We start from the raw sequence: 16,596 nt of genomic DNA, 5'->3' as shown, positions 1-16,596 counted from the left end.
TTTGACCCTGCCTGACCACCACGGACTACAGCCTACCACAGGTAGTGATCTCTGGGGCTCTATGTAATTCCAAATCCCTGTATAGGGGTTAAAGGGTTGCGGAGTTCTCGGGGTCCTACTTTGTGCGCAGCTTTTTTCTAGACTCCCCTTACAGCCAGTCTGAGTCTGTGGCTCCAGGCAGGCATTACAGTAAGCCACACAACACCAGAGTTCACGTAACCAACCAGAATTTGTTTACTTTTATTCTTTTCGCCGTTATGATAGACATGGCGTTCCTCTCGCTCTCTGTGGGCTACTACGCTTTGTGCTGTCCCCCACTATTTTGGACCTCATCTTCAATACTCTGGAGTCTGTGCCTCCTTCCCCCTAATACCACACACCTTTTGTCCACTTCAGGGCTTCAATGGCTTCTCTAACCGACGACTTTTTATGGCCGCCGGGGTGAACCATAGGCTCCAGACCTCCAAAGGTTACCTCAGGGTTCCCTGACTGGCCCCAGCACTGAGGCCCCGTCTTCCCACTGTTGAACCCAATTCTGTTCTACTCTGGAATTCTCCCTCCTAGCCATCCACCCTGACGGCCATCACTCCTCCCTTAACTCTTTCCTATATGACGCTGAACCTAAAACTTACTCAACCACTGCTCCACCTGACCACTAGAAGGCCGCCTTCGGTAACCCAGTGGACAATCTCAACACCACTACATCCGAAGTCTGTATTTCTCTAAAAACCCACTTACATGTTAACATATATATTTATAATATTCAATAGTACATAAAATATGGCGTATTTACATGACGGGGTGTAGCCCCTATACTATCTAAAATTGTGTCTTGTATTCAAGGTCAAACTCAGCTTTCTATTTCAGGTCCTGAGGTTAGAGAACGTAGTACAGTCAGACCCAAGACGATCCCACCAACCACTTCAAAGACAACCACAGACTCCAGCACAACAGAAGTGATGGTAATCTCATAATATATCTATCTATCTATTGATCTACAGTGCTCAGAATAAATTAGTACACCCCCTTTCAAAAGTAAAATTTTAATCAATATGTCACTGAACACAAGAAAAACTTCCAGATTTTGACAAGACTGCGTTTCATAGAACATTTTTTTAAGCCATAAGATGAAAGTAAGGTTAATAATATAACTTTCATTACAAACTCTTCAGTTTTACTCATATTAGTTGATGCAAAATAAGTACACCTCACATAAATAACTACCACATCTGTTATTTTTTATGACGTCCATGATATTTAAAGACAGCACTAAGTCTTCTAGGCGTGGAAGGAATGAGTTGGTGACATATTGCAACATCTATCCTTTTCCATTCTTCAAGAACGAGCACTTTTAGAGCCTTGATGGTGGATGGAGAGTGATGACAACTTGTCTCTTCAGAACTCCCCATAGATGTTTGATGGGTTCAGTTCAGGAGACATTTGGCCACTGAATCCCTTCACCCTACTCGTCTCGAAAATGTAACAGATGTGTTACTGTCACCGAGAGGGTCGAGCGTCCAGGAGTGGACCCACTGTTCGGTATGTCGCGGGCGGAGGAGGGGACGCTGCGCTCTCCCACTGCTCGGGTCCGGCCACTGCTGCTGCTGCGGCTGCTGCTGCTGCTGCTCGGTGGTGGCTCGAGCGGTGGGCCGGATCCCGGGGACTCGAGCGGCGCTCCTCGTCCGTGAGTGAAAGGGGGTGGTTTGGTTTAGGGATATTGTCCGTGACGCCACCCACGGTTGTGGTGATTTTGGTGACACCACTGCTGCTCTGGACGGGGATCCCGGGAACGATGACAGGGAGCAGCTTGGTTGTTAGTTCTCCCCTCCGTGGGTAGGGGGTTGGTTGTCCGGTGATGGGGTAGGGATGAATGGTAGGCGGGTTGCGGGGCCTGGTGAGGTGCAGGGTCGCGGGGGCAGCGCTGTGCCGCACGGCACGGTGGTACTCACTCAGCCCAATGATGAAAACACAGTTCTCGGTAAAACACACGGCTGGATGGACGGGTCCCACAGACGGCTGCGGTGTTGTTGCCCCCGGCAGGTTGGTGGTAACTGCCTTTCCCTGCACCTAAGTTGTTTGTACAGTTCCAATGGGTTCCCACCGGTAACCCACTCCCCGGCTTGGATATGGGCCGGAGGAGCCCCTTTTGCCCGCAGGCACTGGCCATGAGAAACGGTTGCCTTGGCGGTGGCGGTGTCTCCCTCACTTGGTTGGACTGTTGCCTTCTGTCGGGACTTGACTGTTTGGAAACCCAGGAGGTCCCCTTCACTAACGGATTCGGCAAATTCACGGCGACTCCTAGCCTTGCCGGGGTCCGAAAAGCCCCTGCCTGATGGTGCTGGCTTCTCTCTGTGTACCGGTCCGGTACCGCCGGGCCACCGCCCGTCCACGGTCCTTACGGTAACTCGGATAGGCCACTCCTGCAGACGGTCACCACCGTCTGCCAACCTTGCTGTTCTGTCCGGGCCACACACCCGGACGCTGTCAGTCAGTTGCTCCACTACTACACTTTCCTCCTTCCACTTTCACTGTCAAAACTAGACTCTCCTCTCCTCCAAACTAGACTGTCTGTTTTCCCGCCTCCAGGACTGTGAACTCCTCGGTGGGCGGGACCAACCGCCTGGCCCACCCCCTGGTGTGAACATCAGCCCCTGGAGGAAGGCAACAAGGGTATTGTGTCTGACTCTGATGTGCCTGCTGGGAGTGTGGGGTGTGTTGGTGTTGTTCTCTGTGGCCCCTGGCTTGTCCAGGGTGCCACATTCCCCCTTAGTTAAATGCAGACCGTCCACGGGCTGCGCGTCCATCACCAGTTTTATTTTCACCAACTGGAAAATAGAAAAAGGTAAAACGGTAACACACATACAAATATAATAACTTCTTCCCACATCGGGAGGTACTCTTACTTTAACGTTGCAAATGGTTACGGCTTCCGCTCTCTCTCACCCAAGCAATCTGGCCCTGATGCTGCCCCTAAACAAATAGGCAGCACCCCTTGACCCCAGTCCTGCACAAGTTGCCCGAGCCGGTTCTGTCCTTTTCAGGGGACCCACGTCCATGGGGAACCCCTGAAACCCCCAGAGGATCGCCACTGGTTCCGGTGGTGGCTGGGCCCCAGCCTGCTCCACTGCGGGCCCTTCCTCCAATCTGCCTCTCCGGAGGCGGCAACAGTGGAAGCCATAACATAATTATTTACAGGCCACAAGTTTTTGGTTGCCTTGCAAGTTCTCAGTCTTGTTCATAAGTAGTTTCTTATGTAAATGGTGAAGGGGTCCCAACGGGGACCAGTTGCCGGCAACAACCGGTTTCAAATCACATTGACAATCAGGTGACTTCATCGGTATATTATTTACTCATCATTCTCAAAATTTTTCAACTTTTAACACACACATATAATCTCTCCCCCTTTAAAGAGTAGTTTCCCTGTACCTAAGTGGGGGTCTACCTAGGTTGGGACGAGTGGACCTCCGGGGTCCAGTGTCAGTGGGGATAGGCAGTGGGGCAGAGGGAAAAATCGGTTCCTCCTCCCTGCTATCGTGTGGGGCAGGCGGAGGCATAGGGGAGCTGGGTACAGGTTCATCCCTGGGCACTGGCACTGGCTCACGGTTGACCGCCTCCATCACTTCTTCATCCACGGGTTGTGGGAACAGTATCACTGGAAGAATCACCGCGCCGTTCTGTGTAGGCCAGTCCACTGGGAAGTCACCCATCACGGTGTGGATTACCTCTTCTGCCTTCTCCGCTGGTGGAGGAACCGGAACTTCAGCCGCTGCCCTCAATGCTGGTGGGCACCTCTTTAGATGGTCCCGGGAAATTGTGGCCAAAGTGCCCCCTTGGTCACGACTGATCTGGTAGGCCTTCCCATCTTCCCATCCTGTGGGCTGTATAACGTTTGGGGTTCGTTCCCATTGATCATCCAGCTTGTGGGTCCTCCTCTTCCGCTTCAGCACTACATCTCCAGGCTGAAAAGGGCCAGCAGACGCCCTCTGGTTGAAGCGCTGCTCCTGCTGTTTCCGACTCCGACTCAAGTTCTTCTCAACATATTCCTGAATCTGTCGGTATTGCACCCTCCGCCGAGTTTCCCATTCAGCTGTCGAAGGGAGTGCTTCTGGGGCTTCCAATCCCATGTCCAGATCCACCGGTAGCCGGCCGGGGCGAGCCCTCATCAGGTATGCTGGGGTGCACTTCGTTGAGCTGGAAGGAGTATTGTTGTACATATCGACCAAGTCAGGTAGCTTTTCCGGCCACAGATTCCGCTCTTCTAGCGGCAACGTCTTGAGGAGGCCCAGGACCAAGTGGTTCATCTTCTCACACATGCCGTTAGTCTGGGCATGGTAAGGTGTGGTCCGGATCTTCTTGCAGCCGTACAACTGACAAAACTCATGGAACACCTCCGCTTCAAAGGCCGGGCCCTGGTCAGTAAGCACCTTCTCAGGGTATCCATGTGGTCGACAGAAATAAGCCTGGAACGCTCTAGCGGCGGTACGGCCAGTTAGGTCTTTGACTGGAACAACCACCATGAACCTTGAATAGTGGTCTACTATGGTTAGAGCGTAGGTGTATCCACTTCGGCTGGGGGTAAGCTTTACATGGTCCAGGGCGACCAGCTCCAGCGGTTGATGTGTAACGATCGGGTGTAGGGGCGCCTTCTGGCTGGCCTCGTCCTTCCTTCTCAGCGTGCAAGGACCGCACTCTCGGCACCAGGCCTCTACAGACTCCCGCATCCCGCTCCAATAGAACCGCTCTCTCAACAGCATTTCCAGCTTCTTCCATCCGAAGTGTCCGGCACCATCATGGTACGCTTGTAGAACGGTGGGCACATTAGCTTGGGGAATCACCAACTGGCGGATTTTCTCATGAATTTTCGGGTTAATCAGCTCACGGTACAACGTCCCCTGGTGTAGATACAACCGGGTCCGTTCTCGCCACAGGCGTTGGGCTTCAGCTGGGGTGGCAGGGTCTATTCCAGCAGCGCCTTGCTCCACCAGGATCTTGACTAGGCGGACAGCGGGCGCCTGGTTTTGAGCTTCCTGCCACTCCTGACTGGGCAGCGGGTCCAGGTTCAACCGTTGTTAGTGGACATGCACCTTCTCAGTTGGTGGCTGGTGAAATGCAGGCAACTCAATCTCTTCGAGGTCGTCAACCTCGCACCCTTCTTCCGACAAGTGGGGCATCCGAGAGAGTGCATCAGCATTAACGTTGGCACGACTGGCCCTGTATTTGATGGTGAAATTGTAGTTGGCTAGCCTGGCCACCCACCGCTGTTCCAACGCGCCCAACTTGGCCATGTCCAGGTGGGTCAGCGGATTGTTATCCGTGAAAGCGGTGAACTTTGCTGCGGCCAAGTAATGGCGGAACCGCTCGGTGATAGCCCACACCAGCGCCAAGAGCTCGAGCTTGAAAGAGCTGTAGTTCTCAGGATTCAGGTAAAAGGAGAAAAAAAACCACGGTATGGCTGCACTGCTAAAGATGAAGATAGGGTGATGGTTTTAAGGATTTTAATGATTTTAATATAGGTAATGGTCCCACAACGCGTTTCGGGGATGCATATTCCCCCTTCCTCAGGTAGCAATAATCATACAAACTGATATGCCTTATATATACATGTACAGTCAGGGCCAGAAATATTTGGACAGTGACACAAGTTTTGTTATTTTAGCTGTTTACAAAAACATGTTCAGAAATACAATTATATATATAATATGGGCTGAAAGTGCACACTCCCAGCTGCAATATGAGAGTTTTCACATCCAAATCGGAGAAAGGGTTTAGGAATCATAGCTCTGTAATGCATAGCCTCCTCTTTTTCAAGGGACCAAAAGTAATTGGACAAGGGACTCTAAGGGCTGCAATTAACTCTGAAGGCATCTCCCTCGTTAACCTGTAATTAATGAAGTAGTTAAAAGGTCTGGGGTTGATTACAGGTGTGTGGTTTTGCATTTGGAAGCTGTTGCTGTGACCAGACAACATGCGGTCTAAGGAACTCTCAATTGAGGTGAAGCAGAACATCCTGAGGCTGAAAAAAAAGAAAAAATCCATCAGAGAGATAGCAGACATGCTTGAAGTAGCAAAATCAACAGTCGGGTACATTCTGAGAAAAAAGGAATTGACTGGTGAGCTTGGGAACTCAAAAAGGCCTGGGCGTCCACGGATGACAACAGTGGTGGATGATCGCCGCATACTTTCTTTGGTGAAGAAGAACCCGTTCACAACATCAACTGAAGTCCAGAACACTCTCAGTGAAGTAGGTGTATCTGTCTCTAAGTCAACAGTAAAGAGAAGACTCCATGAAAGTAAATACAAAGGGTTCACATCTAGATGCAAACCATTCATCAATGCCAAAAATAGACAGGCCAGAGTTACATTTGCTGAAAAACACCTCATGAAGCCAGCTCAGTTCTGGAAAAGTATTCTATGGACAGATGAGACAAAGATCAACCTGTACCAGAATGATGGGAAGAAAAAAGTTTGGAGAAGAAAGGGAACGGCACATGACCCAAGGCACACCACATCCTCTGTAAAACATGGTGGAGGCAACGTGATGGCATGGGCATGCATGGCTTTCAATGGCACTGGGTCACTTGTGTTTATTGATGACATAACAGCAGACAAGAGTAGCCGGATGAATTCTGAAGTGTACCGGGATATACTTTCAGCCCAGATTCAGCCAAATGCCGCAAAGTTGATCGGACGGCGCTTCATAGTACAGATGGAAAATGACCCCAAGCATACAGCCAAAGCTACCCAGGAGTTCATGAGTGCAAAAAAGTGGAACATTCTGCAATGGCCAAGTCAATCACCAGATCTTAACCCAATTGAGCATGCATTTCACTTGCTCAGACTTAAGACGGAAAGACCCACAAACAAGCAAGACCTGAAGGCTGCGGCTGTAAAGGCCTGGCAAAGCATTAAGAAGGAGGAAACCCAGCGTTTGGTGATGTCCATGGGTTCCAGACTTAAGGCAGTGATTGCCTCCAAAGGATTCGCAACAAAATATTGAAAATAAAAATATTTTGTTTGGGTTTGGTTTATTTGTCCAATTACTTTTGACCTCCTAAAATGTGGAGTGTTTGTAAAGAAATGTGACAATTCCTACAATTTCTATCAGATATTTTTGTTCAAACCTTCAAATTAAACGTTACAATCTGCACTTGAATTCTGTTGTAGAGGTTTCATTTCAAATCCAATGTGGTGGCATGCAGAGCCCAACTCGCGAAAATTGTGTCACTGTCCAAATATTTCTGGACCTAACTGTAGTTAAAAGGTCCCCACACCCCTTAATCAATTTAACACTTAATGTGATGAATAATTAGAGAACGATCAATCAATTGACAGGGTTTGTAGAAGCCTTAGCTGACAAAAAACAATTGCATATATTCATATTGAACAGCAATATTAAATGAAATATGTATTAATTATAAAGTAAGATTCTACACATAAAGAAATAAATGACAAATGCGGCCGCACAACACAAATGTAGCATAACAGATTAAATGGCCATAGATACAACATTCGTCATGGTATAATAACACATAGTCTTTCCAGACATTTTTCATTAGAACATGATAGAGAGAGGGATAATTTTAAAACAGTGATTATTGAGCAGATTAGGACTGATGATACAGCTAAGTACTGGAGGCTGGAGGAACGTGAATCATTTTGGATCTTTAAATTAGCCACCTTGAATCCAGAAGGCCTCAACATCATGACAGAACAGATCAAATAGAGTAGTATGCTCCACCAACATCAATTAACATGATGTAGGCAGAATCCTTTTGATCAATATATAATGTATATCAGGATTATTAGAATATATTTATATTTTACTTTTTTACTATATATTACATATTTATATGGCCTTGTAATATATATATATAAAAAAAAAATTCCCCTCTTTACATATTATTGGAGTATTTTTTAACAAAATTCTATGGTCCCTTATTTTTGATACCGTGTTTCCCCGATAGTAAGACACCCCCGATAGTAAGACGTAGTGGGGGTTTTGGGGGGGTTGGCTAATGTAAGACGTACCCCGAAAGTAAGACGTAGTAAAAGTTTATTTATTTATTTTTCTTCTTCTTTACAGTACAGTTATAGCGGCCGAGCGCTCAGCTGAGAGCCCTGACATGCCGGCGGCAAAGCGCTCAGCTGAGAGCCCTGACATGCCGGCGGCAAAGCGCTCAGCTGAGAGCCCTGACATGCCGGCGGCAAAGCGCTCAGCTGAGAGCCCTGACATGCCGGCGGCAAAGCGCTCAGCTGAGCGCCCTAACATGCCGGCGGCCGAGTGCTCAGCTGAGCACCCTGACATGCCGCCGGCATGTGACAGCTCTCAGCTGAGAGCCCTGACATGCCGGCGGCAAAGCGCTCAGCTGAGTTCCCTGACATGCCGGCGGCTTAGCGCTCAGCTGAGAGCTGACACATGCCGGCGGTCGGGCGCTCAGCTGAGCGCCGTGACATGCTGGCGGCTTAGCGCTCAGCTGAGAGCTGACACATGCCGGCGGTCGGGCGCTCAGCTGAGCGCCCTGACATGCCGGCGGCTTAGCGCTCAGCTGAGAGCTGACACATGCCGGCGGTCTGGCGCTCAGCTGAACGCCCTGACATGCCGGCGGCTTAGCGCTCAGCTGAGAGCTGACACATGCCGGCGGTCTGGCGCTCAGCTGAACGCCCTGACATGCCGGCGGCTGAGCGCTCAGCTGAGAGCTGACACATGCCGGCAGTCTGGCGCTCAGCTGAACGCTCGGCTACCGAGAAATGTTGAAATGTTGCAGTAATGTTGTCTGTGGTCCATCAGGACCATGGACAACATACAAAATCACGCAGCCTTAGTGCCCTCATGTGCAGCTGCTGGTGGTTAAGTTTCCTTAACTTGCGGTACACTTAGGGCGCAATCGCGGCAAGTCCCCATACGGTACATTGCATGGAGACTTGCTGCGATTGCTGTGGGATTTTTTCCAATATAAGACATACCCCGAAAGTAAGACATAGTGGCACTTTTGGGGGTAAAAAGAATGTAAGACACTGTCTTACTTTCGGGGAAACACGGTAGTTATTATTTTTTTGATAGATATCTTTACTAAAAGTTTTTCAGAGAATTTTTTAATCCAGCAAACATGAATAATTTTAATACATTTTTATAATCATTATACAGTCTAAATTTTTTATAAATATTTTACAAACATTTTACGAGTAAAAATATATTTAATATACTTGTGTTAATGTTGGTGCTTTTATCCATATTTTTTGAACAATTGAGTTTATTTAGTCCTACCGATATTAATTGTCATAGTCTATTTTATTATTTTTACCAATAGTAATTACAATTAAATATAAGTTAAAAATAACAATAGATATAAATAATAATATTCGATCCGGAAAGAATAGATTTATTTTTATATATTTTTTTAGTTATTTTTTAATTTTAATCTATTCAATTATTGCATTTATCTTGCAAAAAGTGCTACTTATGGTATATTACTAAAATCGATATTTGTCATTTATTTCTTTATGTGTAGAATCTTACTTTATAATTAATACATATTTCATTTAATATTGCTGTTCAATATGAATATATGCAATTGTTTTTTGTCAGCTAAGGCTTCTACAAACCCTGTCAATTGATTGATCGTTCTCTAATTATTCATCACATTAAGTGTTAAATTGATTAAGGGGTGTGGGGACCTTTTAACTACATGTATATAAGGCATATCAGTTTGTATGATTATTGCTACCTGAGGAAGGGGGAATATGCATCCCAGAAACGCGTTGTGGCACCATTACCTATATTAAAATCATTAAAATCCTTAAAACCATCACCCTATCTTCATCTTTAGCAGCGCAGCCATACCGTGGTTTTTTTTCTCCTTTTCCCTGACTCTTATCTCCATGTGGAGCTCACGGGGCTGCTGCAGCTAATCCGGGATTTGTCTGCATCTATCAAACGCTTGCGTGAAGGGCTGGTGAGTCACCGGCATCAAACGCTTGCCTGAAGGGCTGGTGAGTCACCGGCATCAAACGCTTGCCTGAAGGGCTGGTGAGTCACCGGCATCAAACGCTTGCCTGAAGGGCTGGTGAGTCACCGGCATCATACTCACGGGACCGTCCATCCCAGAGGAGGAGCTGTAATTCAGCGCTGGTCCGGCGGCTGTGATCTCCACGTTGGATTGTCGATCGTGTGAGCAGCCACCTAGGACAGGACTCCTGTGGGCTTGAAAGGACCGGTTCTCCCGTTGATGTCAAGCAGTGCACTTTGCAATTCCTTATGGCTAATTCACCAGCGTTGTACCTGATGTATAACAGTACCAGGTGAGTGTGTCCATCACACTGTTTTACTCTTATCATCAGTTTTCACACAGGAGCGCCCTCTCTGTCTTTTATTAGTTCTCAGGATTCCTTTCAGTCGGTCGGAGCTTTCGGCTAGCATAAGCAATCACTCTTTCCTTCCCGTCTTGGACCTGGGATAGGACTGCCCCCAAGCACACATTGCTGGCATCGGTGTAGAGGATGAACGGGTGGCTGTAATCAGGATACGCTAGGATCTCCTCTCCGGTCAAGGCCGCTTTCAGCTGGCGGAAGAATTCCTCATGCCTCTCTTCCCACACCAGTGGGGCTCCGAGGGGTCTATCACCTTTGGTCTGTCCCACGAGGAGGTCTTGCATGGGGGCAGCCATCTTCGTGTACCCCTTGATGAAGCGACGGTAGTACCCCACCAGACCCAGAAACTGCCTTACTTCGCTCACTGTGGTTGGTCTCGGCCAGTCTTGGATGGCAGTGATCTTCTCGGGGTCGGGGGCAACACCTTCTGCACCCACCACATGCCCCAGGTACTGCACTCTGGGTTTCAGCAGATGACACTTGGAGGGCTTCAACTTCATCCCGTATTTGGCAAGGGACGCGAACACCTCGGCCAGGTGCTCCAGGTGGGCTTCATATGTCTGGGAGTACACAATCACATCGTCCAGGTATAACAGGACGGTCTCAAAATTTAGATGCCCCAGACAGCACTCCATCAGCCGTTGGAAGGTTCCAGGGGCGTTGCACAGCCCGAACGGCATACTATTGAATTCACAGAGCCCCATGGGGGTAGTGAAGGCAGTTTTCTCCCGGTCCTCGGGTGCCACGGCCACTTGCCAGTACCCGCTGGTGAGGTCAAGGGTAGAGAAGTAGTTCGCGGTTCTCAGTGCGGCCAAGGACTCTTCAATACGGGGCAGTGGGTAAGCATCTTTATGCGTTATCTGGTTAATCTTCCGGTAATCCACACACATCCGCATGGTGCCGTCCTTCTTCTTAACCAGTACCAACAGGGCGGCCCAGGGACTACAGCTGTCCCTGATAACCCCTGCCTCCCTCATATTCCTCAACATGTCCTTGGCACATTGGTAGTGTGCAGGGGGAATAGGCCTGTACCTCTCTTTGATAGGGGGGTGTTCACCGGTGGGGATATGGTGTTGGACCCCTTTAATCTGCCCAAAGTCTAGGGGATGTTTGCTAAAAACTTGCTCATACTCCCGTACCACCCGGTATACCCCTTCTTTGTGATGTGTAGGGGTATTGTCAGTGCCTACATGTAACTGTCGGTGCCACTCATCTGACTCCCCTTGGGGCGGGGAAGTGCTGGCAGTCAAAGTGAGCAACTTGGCAAGTGTAGCGTACCGGGGAAGCCTGACTTCTTCCTCCCCACAGTTCAGCACCCTCACAGGCACTCTCCCCTTCATTACATCTACCACCCCTCGGGCGGCCATTACTGTGGGCCAGTGCTCGGAGGGCATGGGCTCTATCATGGCAGGGTAGTCACGCCCCTGGGGCCCTACTGCTGCCCTACACCAAATCATCATCTAGCTCCTAGGAGGCACAATCAACGGGGCAACATCCATCACTCTCACCCCACCAATCTCTCCTCCTGTCGAGTTCACATGCTGGCGGTACATCAAGGCTCGGATCTCACGCTGCACAGCTCTCTGTCGGTGTTGTGTCCCATGAATGGGAACAACCTGTTGTATGTAATTCTTGCATTGCATATTTTTCCTCCTATCAAGAAATTCCTTTATTGTTACTAGGTAGATTAGACTGTATGAAGTTTGTCCCTATGTACCTCCCTTAGTTGGCTTCTGTATAGAATGCTCCTCCCTTCTCCTTCAGTTAGTCTAGAGAAACCATTGCTGAAGAGACATGTCTGCAACCCTGTACAGATTATTCCTTTTCACCTGCATTTACTTTGTACTTAATACAAGATTCTAGAAGAAAACTACAGCGTTTCTCCTGGTCTTCCTACAAGTCATCGTTGTGCTGAGTTGAGCTATCTGTGGAAGCCATAGAGTGAGTAAACCATACAGTTATCTAAGGGACTGATAATTAGAGCGGTTGGATTCATTGCTACAGGAAGATACAGAATAGTGAAAAGGATTAGCTGTGACCGGGATTAGTATACATATATCAGTAAATAACCTGCATCCAGGAGTGCTATACTGCACACAATCCAGAGAAAGGATTACCCCAAGGGGCTGATAACAAGCCACAGCATAAAACTTTATAGCAGCTTCTTACAAAGTGCCCTGTAAAGTATTTACCTGTTATCAGAACTGTGTGCAGCTATAAACCAAGAATCTCCCATAAGCTAATTGTAAATTGCAGCCAGAGACATCCTGCAAACACAGACTGCTGGCTGCAGAGATTGCAACATTGTATTGTTTCCCTGACAACCAGTGCAGGCAGCAGTCACCATTCCTGATGGAGTCAAAGAGAACCCTCTCACTACCTGCTTTAAAGCAACAAGAGGAAGACATGGTCTCACACTTACATTGCAGTGAAAGATCTAAGCGGTTGACCAAACCAACATGGAAGGTTAAAGAGAACCTAGAAACAGCCAGAAGTGAACTATTTACCCAGACAGCATTATTGTGGCAAAGAGTGCAAAAACAAGTGACTGTTTTATCTGCGACCGGTGCTCATGAGCTACCATCAGAGGGAGCCCTTGAACAACTGTACTCAGCATACCAGTCCTACAAAGAGATTTGTAAAAAATATTCCTCTACCCTGCTGAGAGCAAATACGTCTGAGTCTGAAAAAGAACTACAGGACTTCCAACAGCTTAATGCTGAACGAGACCGCACCGTGCGCGACATTGTGAGCAAGACTGAAGCAAAAATTGCGCAAATGTCAGGAGCGGCATCTTACAAATCCAGGTCCATTAAGAGCTCAAGGCACTCACTCAAATCAGGCTCATCAAGGTACTCAACCCTCAGCGAGCAGCTCATAAAGGCGCGCGCTGAAGCAGAAACAACAAAAGTACACGCCATCTTCGCCCAGAGAGAAGCAGAGATGAGAACAGAATCTGCACGCAAAGAAGCAGAGATTAAAGCAGAATCTGCACGCAAGGAAGCAGAGATGAAAGCAGAATCTGCACGCAAGGAAGCGGAGATGAAAGCAGAATCTGCACACAAGGAAGCAGAAATTGAAGCCCTTCAGAAGGAATGTGAACATGTGGCGGCCATGGCAAGGCTAAAAGTCTTCGAGCAAGTTCTGGGTGGGAGCCAGGAAGGCAGCGCCAGTTTGCGTGATCTCGACACAGAAGACTCACTTAAGCGTACACGAGATTACGTGCTGAGCCAAGCCGACGAACTGCCAACTACCATCAACATTCCCGTCAGTGCTAACACTTCTCCAGAGCCTCAAGACACTGATCCACCTACAGCTTCCAGCCTTCCAGGTCAGTCCAATGCACCTCAGACTTTCAAGCCTGAACCAGCTTCATATTTCAATGCACAGCCACACCCTGCCCATCAGCAACCTCCGTATGCCCATGTCTACATGCAACCTAACATGCCGGCAAGGCGCTACACTCCCAACAACCGTGTAGTTCCAGACCCGCATACAACAGAGACTGTACACACCAAACCGGCGGTCACTGGTCTAAACGCCTACGCCACTCCGTACTTTCCCATGTTCCCGAACCACGAAGCTACGAACAACGCAACCAGCATCACGCAGTCAGCAAATGTGCCCCAACTATCGGAAAGATCAGACATGTCCGACTTTGCGAGGTACATGATCCGCCGAGAACTCACCAACACCGGTCTCACAAAGTATGACGACCAGCCTGAAAACTACAGAGGGTGGAAGTGTGCCTTCAAAACCGCAACGCGTGACCTTGGCATTACGGCTGCTGAAGAGCTGGACTTGCTAATCAGGTGGCTAGGGCCACGGTCTACTGAGAGAATCAAGAGACTCAGATCCGTCTACATCAGCGACCCAACAACTGGTCTCGCAACCGCATGGGACAGGCTAGAGAAAGGCTTCGGCAGTCCTGAAGCAATTGAAGATGCATTGCTGAAACAACTATACGACCTTCCCAAAATATCTAGCAAGGATGCTTCAAAGTACCAGGAACTCAGCGACCTGCTGTCCGAGCTCCAGCTGGCCAAAACAGACACACACCTACCTGGCCTCAGCTACCTGGACACCGCTCGTGGGGTGAAACCCATAGTCGCCAAGTTACCTTACAACTTGCAGGAAAGGTGGACTACGGTAGGAACAAACTATAAAAAAGAGCACCAAGTCTCCTTCCCTCCATTCTCCTACTTCTGTGAGTTCATCAATGGCATCGCGGAACGTAAGGCAGACCCCAGCTTCACCTGTGGAGAACCCACCGACTCCACTTCACCAGCTCCCAGGTATGAGAGCACTCATCAAAATGACAGAAAATGTAGGGGCCCAGTATCAGTCAAAAAGACCGATGTTCTACCACCTACACCAACGTCAGCAGCAGACAAAGGCAATGAAGGCGGGAAGGCGGAAAATCCAAACCGCCAGTGTCCAATTCACAAGCTGCCACACCCCCTGAAGAAGTGCATTGGCTTCAGGAAGAAACCCCTTCAAGAACGAAAGGAACTCTTGAAAAGGTTTGGGGTATGTTTCAGGTGTTGTGCCTCTACAGAACACCTTGCCAAGGACTGTAATGTTACAATTAAGTGCATGGAGTGTGACAGCACAGATCACGTACAAGTGCTGCACCCATCTCAGCCTGATCCTGCACCTACACCTTCTCCTACCACAAGTCATGGCGGGGAGAGTACCGGCCAAGCTGCAAACCACCTCACAGTATCCTCCTCGTGCACCGCAGTCTGCGGAGAAGATCTCTAGGACAAGTCTTGTGCAAAAATATGCCTAGTAAGGGTATATCCCAAAGGTCACCCAGAAAGGGCCGTGAAGGTGTACAGCATCCTGGACGACCAGAGCAACAGGTCACTCGCCAGGTCTGAACTCTTCGACTTGTTCGGCTTAAAAGGAAATGCCTACCCTTACACACTAGGCACTTGCAGCGGCATCTCAGAAGCCTGCGGAAGAAGAGCCAGTGGTCTCGTGGTAACATCTCTTGAAAATACCGTAGAGATACCTCTACCGACACTCGTCGAGTGCAACCAGATACCGGCTAACCGGGAAGAGATTCCAACACCAGAGGCAGCTCTTCACCACCCTCACCTGAGAACTATCGCCAGCAAGATCCCACCTCTTGATCATAGTGCAAAAATCCTGATTCTGATTGGAAGGGACATCCTCCGGCTACACAAAGTACGCCAACAAATCAACGGACCACACGACGCGCCATTTGCTCAGCGCTACGACTTAGGCTGGGTGATCATAGGAAACGTCTGCGTAGGCAAAGTGAAGAGTCCCGACGCGATCTCCTCCTACAAGACGCACATCCTCCCAAACGGTCGCGGCACTCACTTTCAACCATGTCCGCATCACTACGGGGTGAAAGAGAGGCTGAGCGACACCAGGTGGTGACAGCAGCCTCCCGACTGCGCGAACGCATATCATCTCTGGGATGACGACTTCGGGTCAACAGCGTTCGAGTCTACAAATGAAGACAACAAATTGGCTCCGATGAGAGAAGACAAAGTATTCATAAAGATTATGGATAAAGAGTTCTCTCAAAATGACTCTAACAGTTGGGTAGCCCCATTACCCTTTCGGTTTCCAAGGCCAAGGTTGCCAAACAACTCCCAGCAAGCAACCGCAAGGTCCTCCTCTCTAAAACGCACTTTGGAAAGACAACCAGAGATGGAGAAATGCTTTGTCGAGATTATGCAAAACATCCTCGTCAGAGATCATGCTGAACAGTGGCACCACATTCCCACCGAACAAAATCCAGCTGACCGAGGAACGAGACTCACTGCTGCATCCAAACTCGGCGACAACATGTGGCCGACACCTCCAAGTATCTTATACGAGGAGATCTGCGATAACTACGCCGGCAACATGTACGAGCTGGTGGAACCAGAATCCGACAAGGAAATTAGACCGGTCGTCTCCGCTCGCTACACTTCAGTGACATCAGAACAGAAGTTGAGACCTCATCGCTTCGAGCGCTTCTCAAGTTGGTCATCTGAGGTACGAGCCGTAGCTTGTCTTATTCACATTGCTCACTGTTTCACCAACTACAAGTCTTCAACGTGCCACGGCTGGCACATGTGTGTGATTCGTCCAGTCACCGAACTCGTGCTATTTTTACCAAAGGAGGACGTTACATGAACTAACTTTGTCGTTGGACACTGCCACGGCGGGGAGCGTACCTTTCCTTACCCCTGCTGTACGGAGACA

At 48.8% G+C, this 16,596-nt stretch overlaps 1 long non-coding RNA gene across 1 annotated transcript in view; it reads left to right on the top strand.

The window, feature by feature from the left end:
- Window positions 1-878: 878 nt before the first annotated feature.
- The window catches only part of LOC142301147 (uncharacterized), a 30,022-nt gene continuing 14,304 nt past the window's right edge, over window positions 879-16,596 (top strand). Inside the window, exon 1 of the long non-coding RNA XR_012752699.1 lies at window positions 879-962. This is a non-coding gene — a long non-coding RNA (uncharacterized LOC142301147). The remainder of the gene's footprint in view (window positions 963-16,596) is intronic.

The sequence above is a fragment of the Anomaloglossus baeobatrachus genome, chromosome 4 (genome assembly GCF_048569485.1).
Source record: "Anomaloglossus baeobatrachus isolate aAnoBae1 chromosome 4, aAnoBae1.hap1, whole genome shotgun sequence".
In the NCBI taxonomy this organism is placed as follows: Eukaryota; Metazoa; Chordata; class Amphibia; order Anura; family Aromobatidae; genus Anomaloglossus; species Anomaloglossus baeobatrachus.
This window is presented reverse-complemented; position numbering and strand designations above follow the sequence as displayed.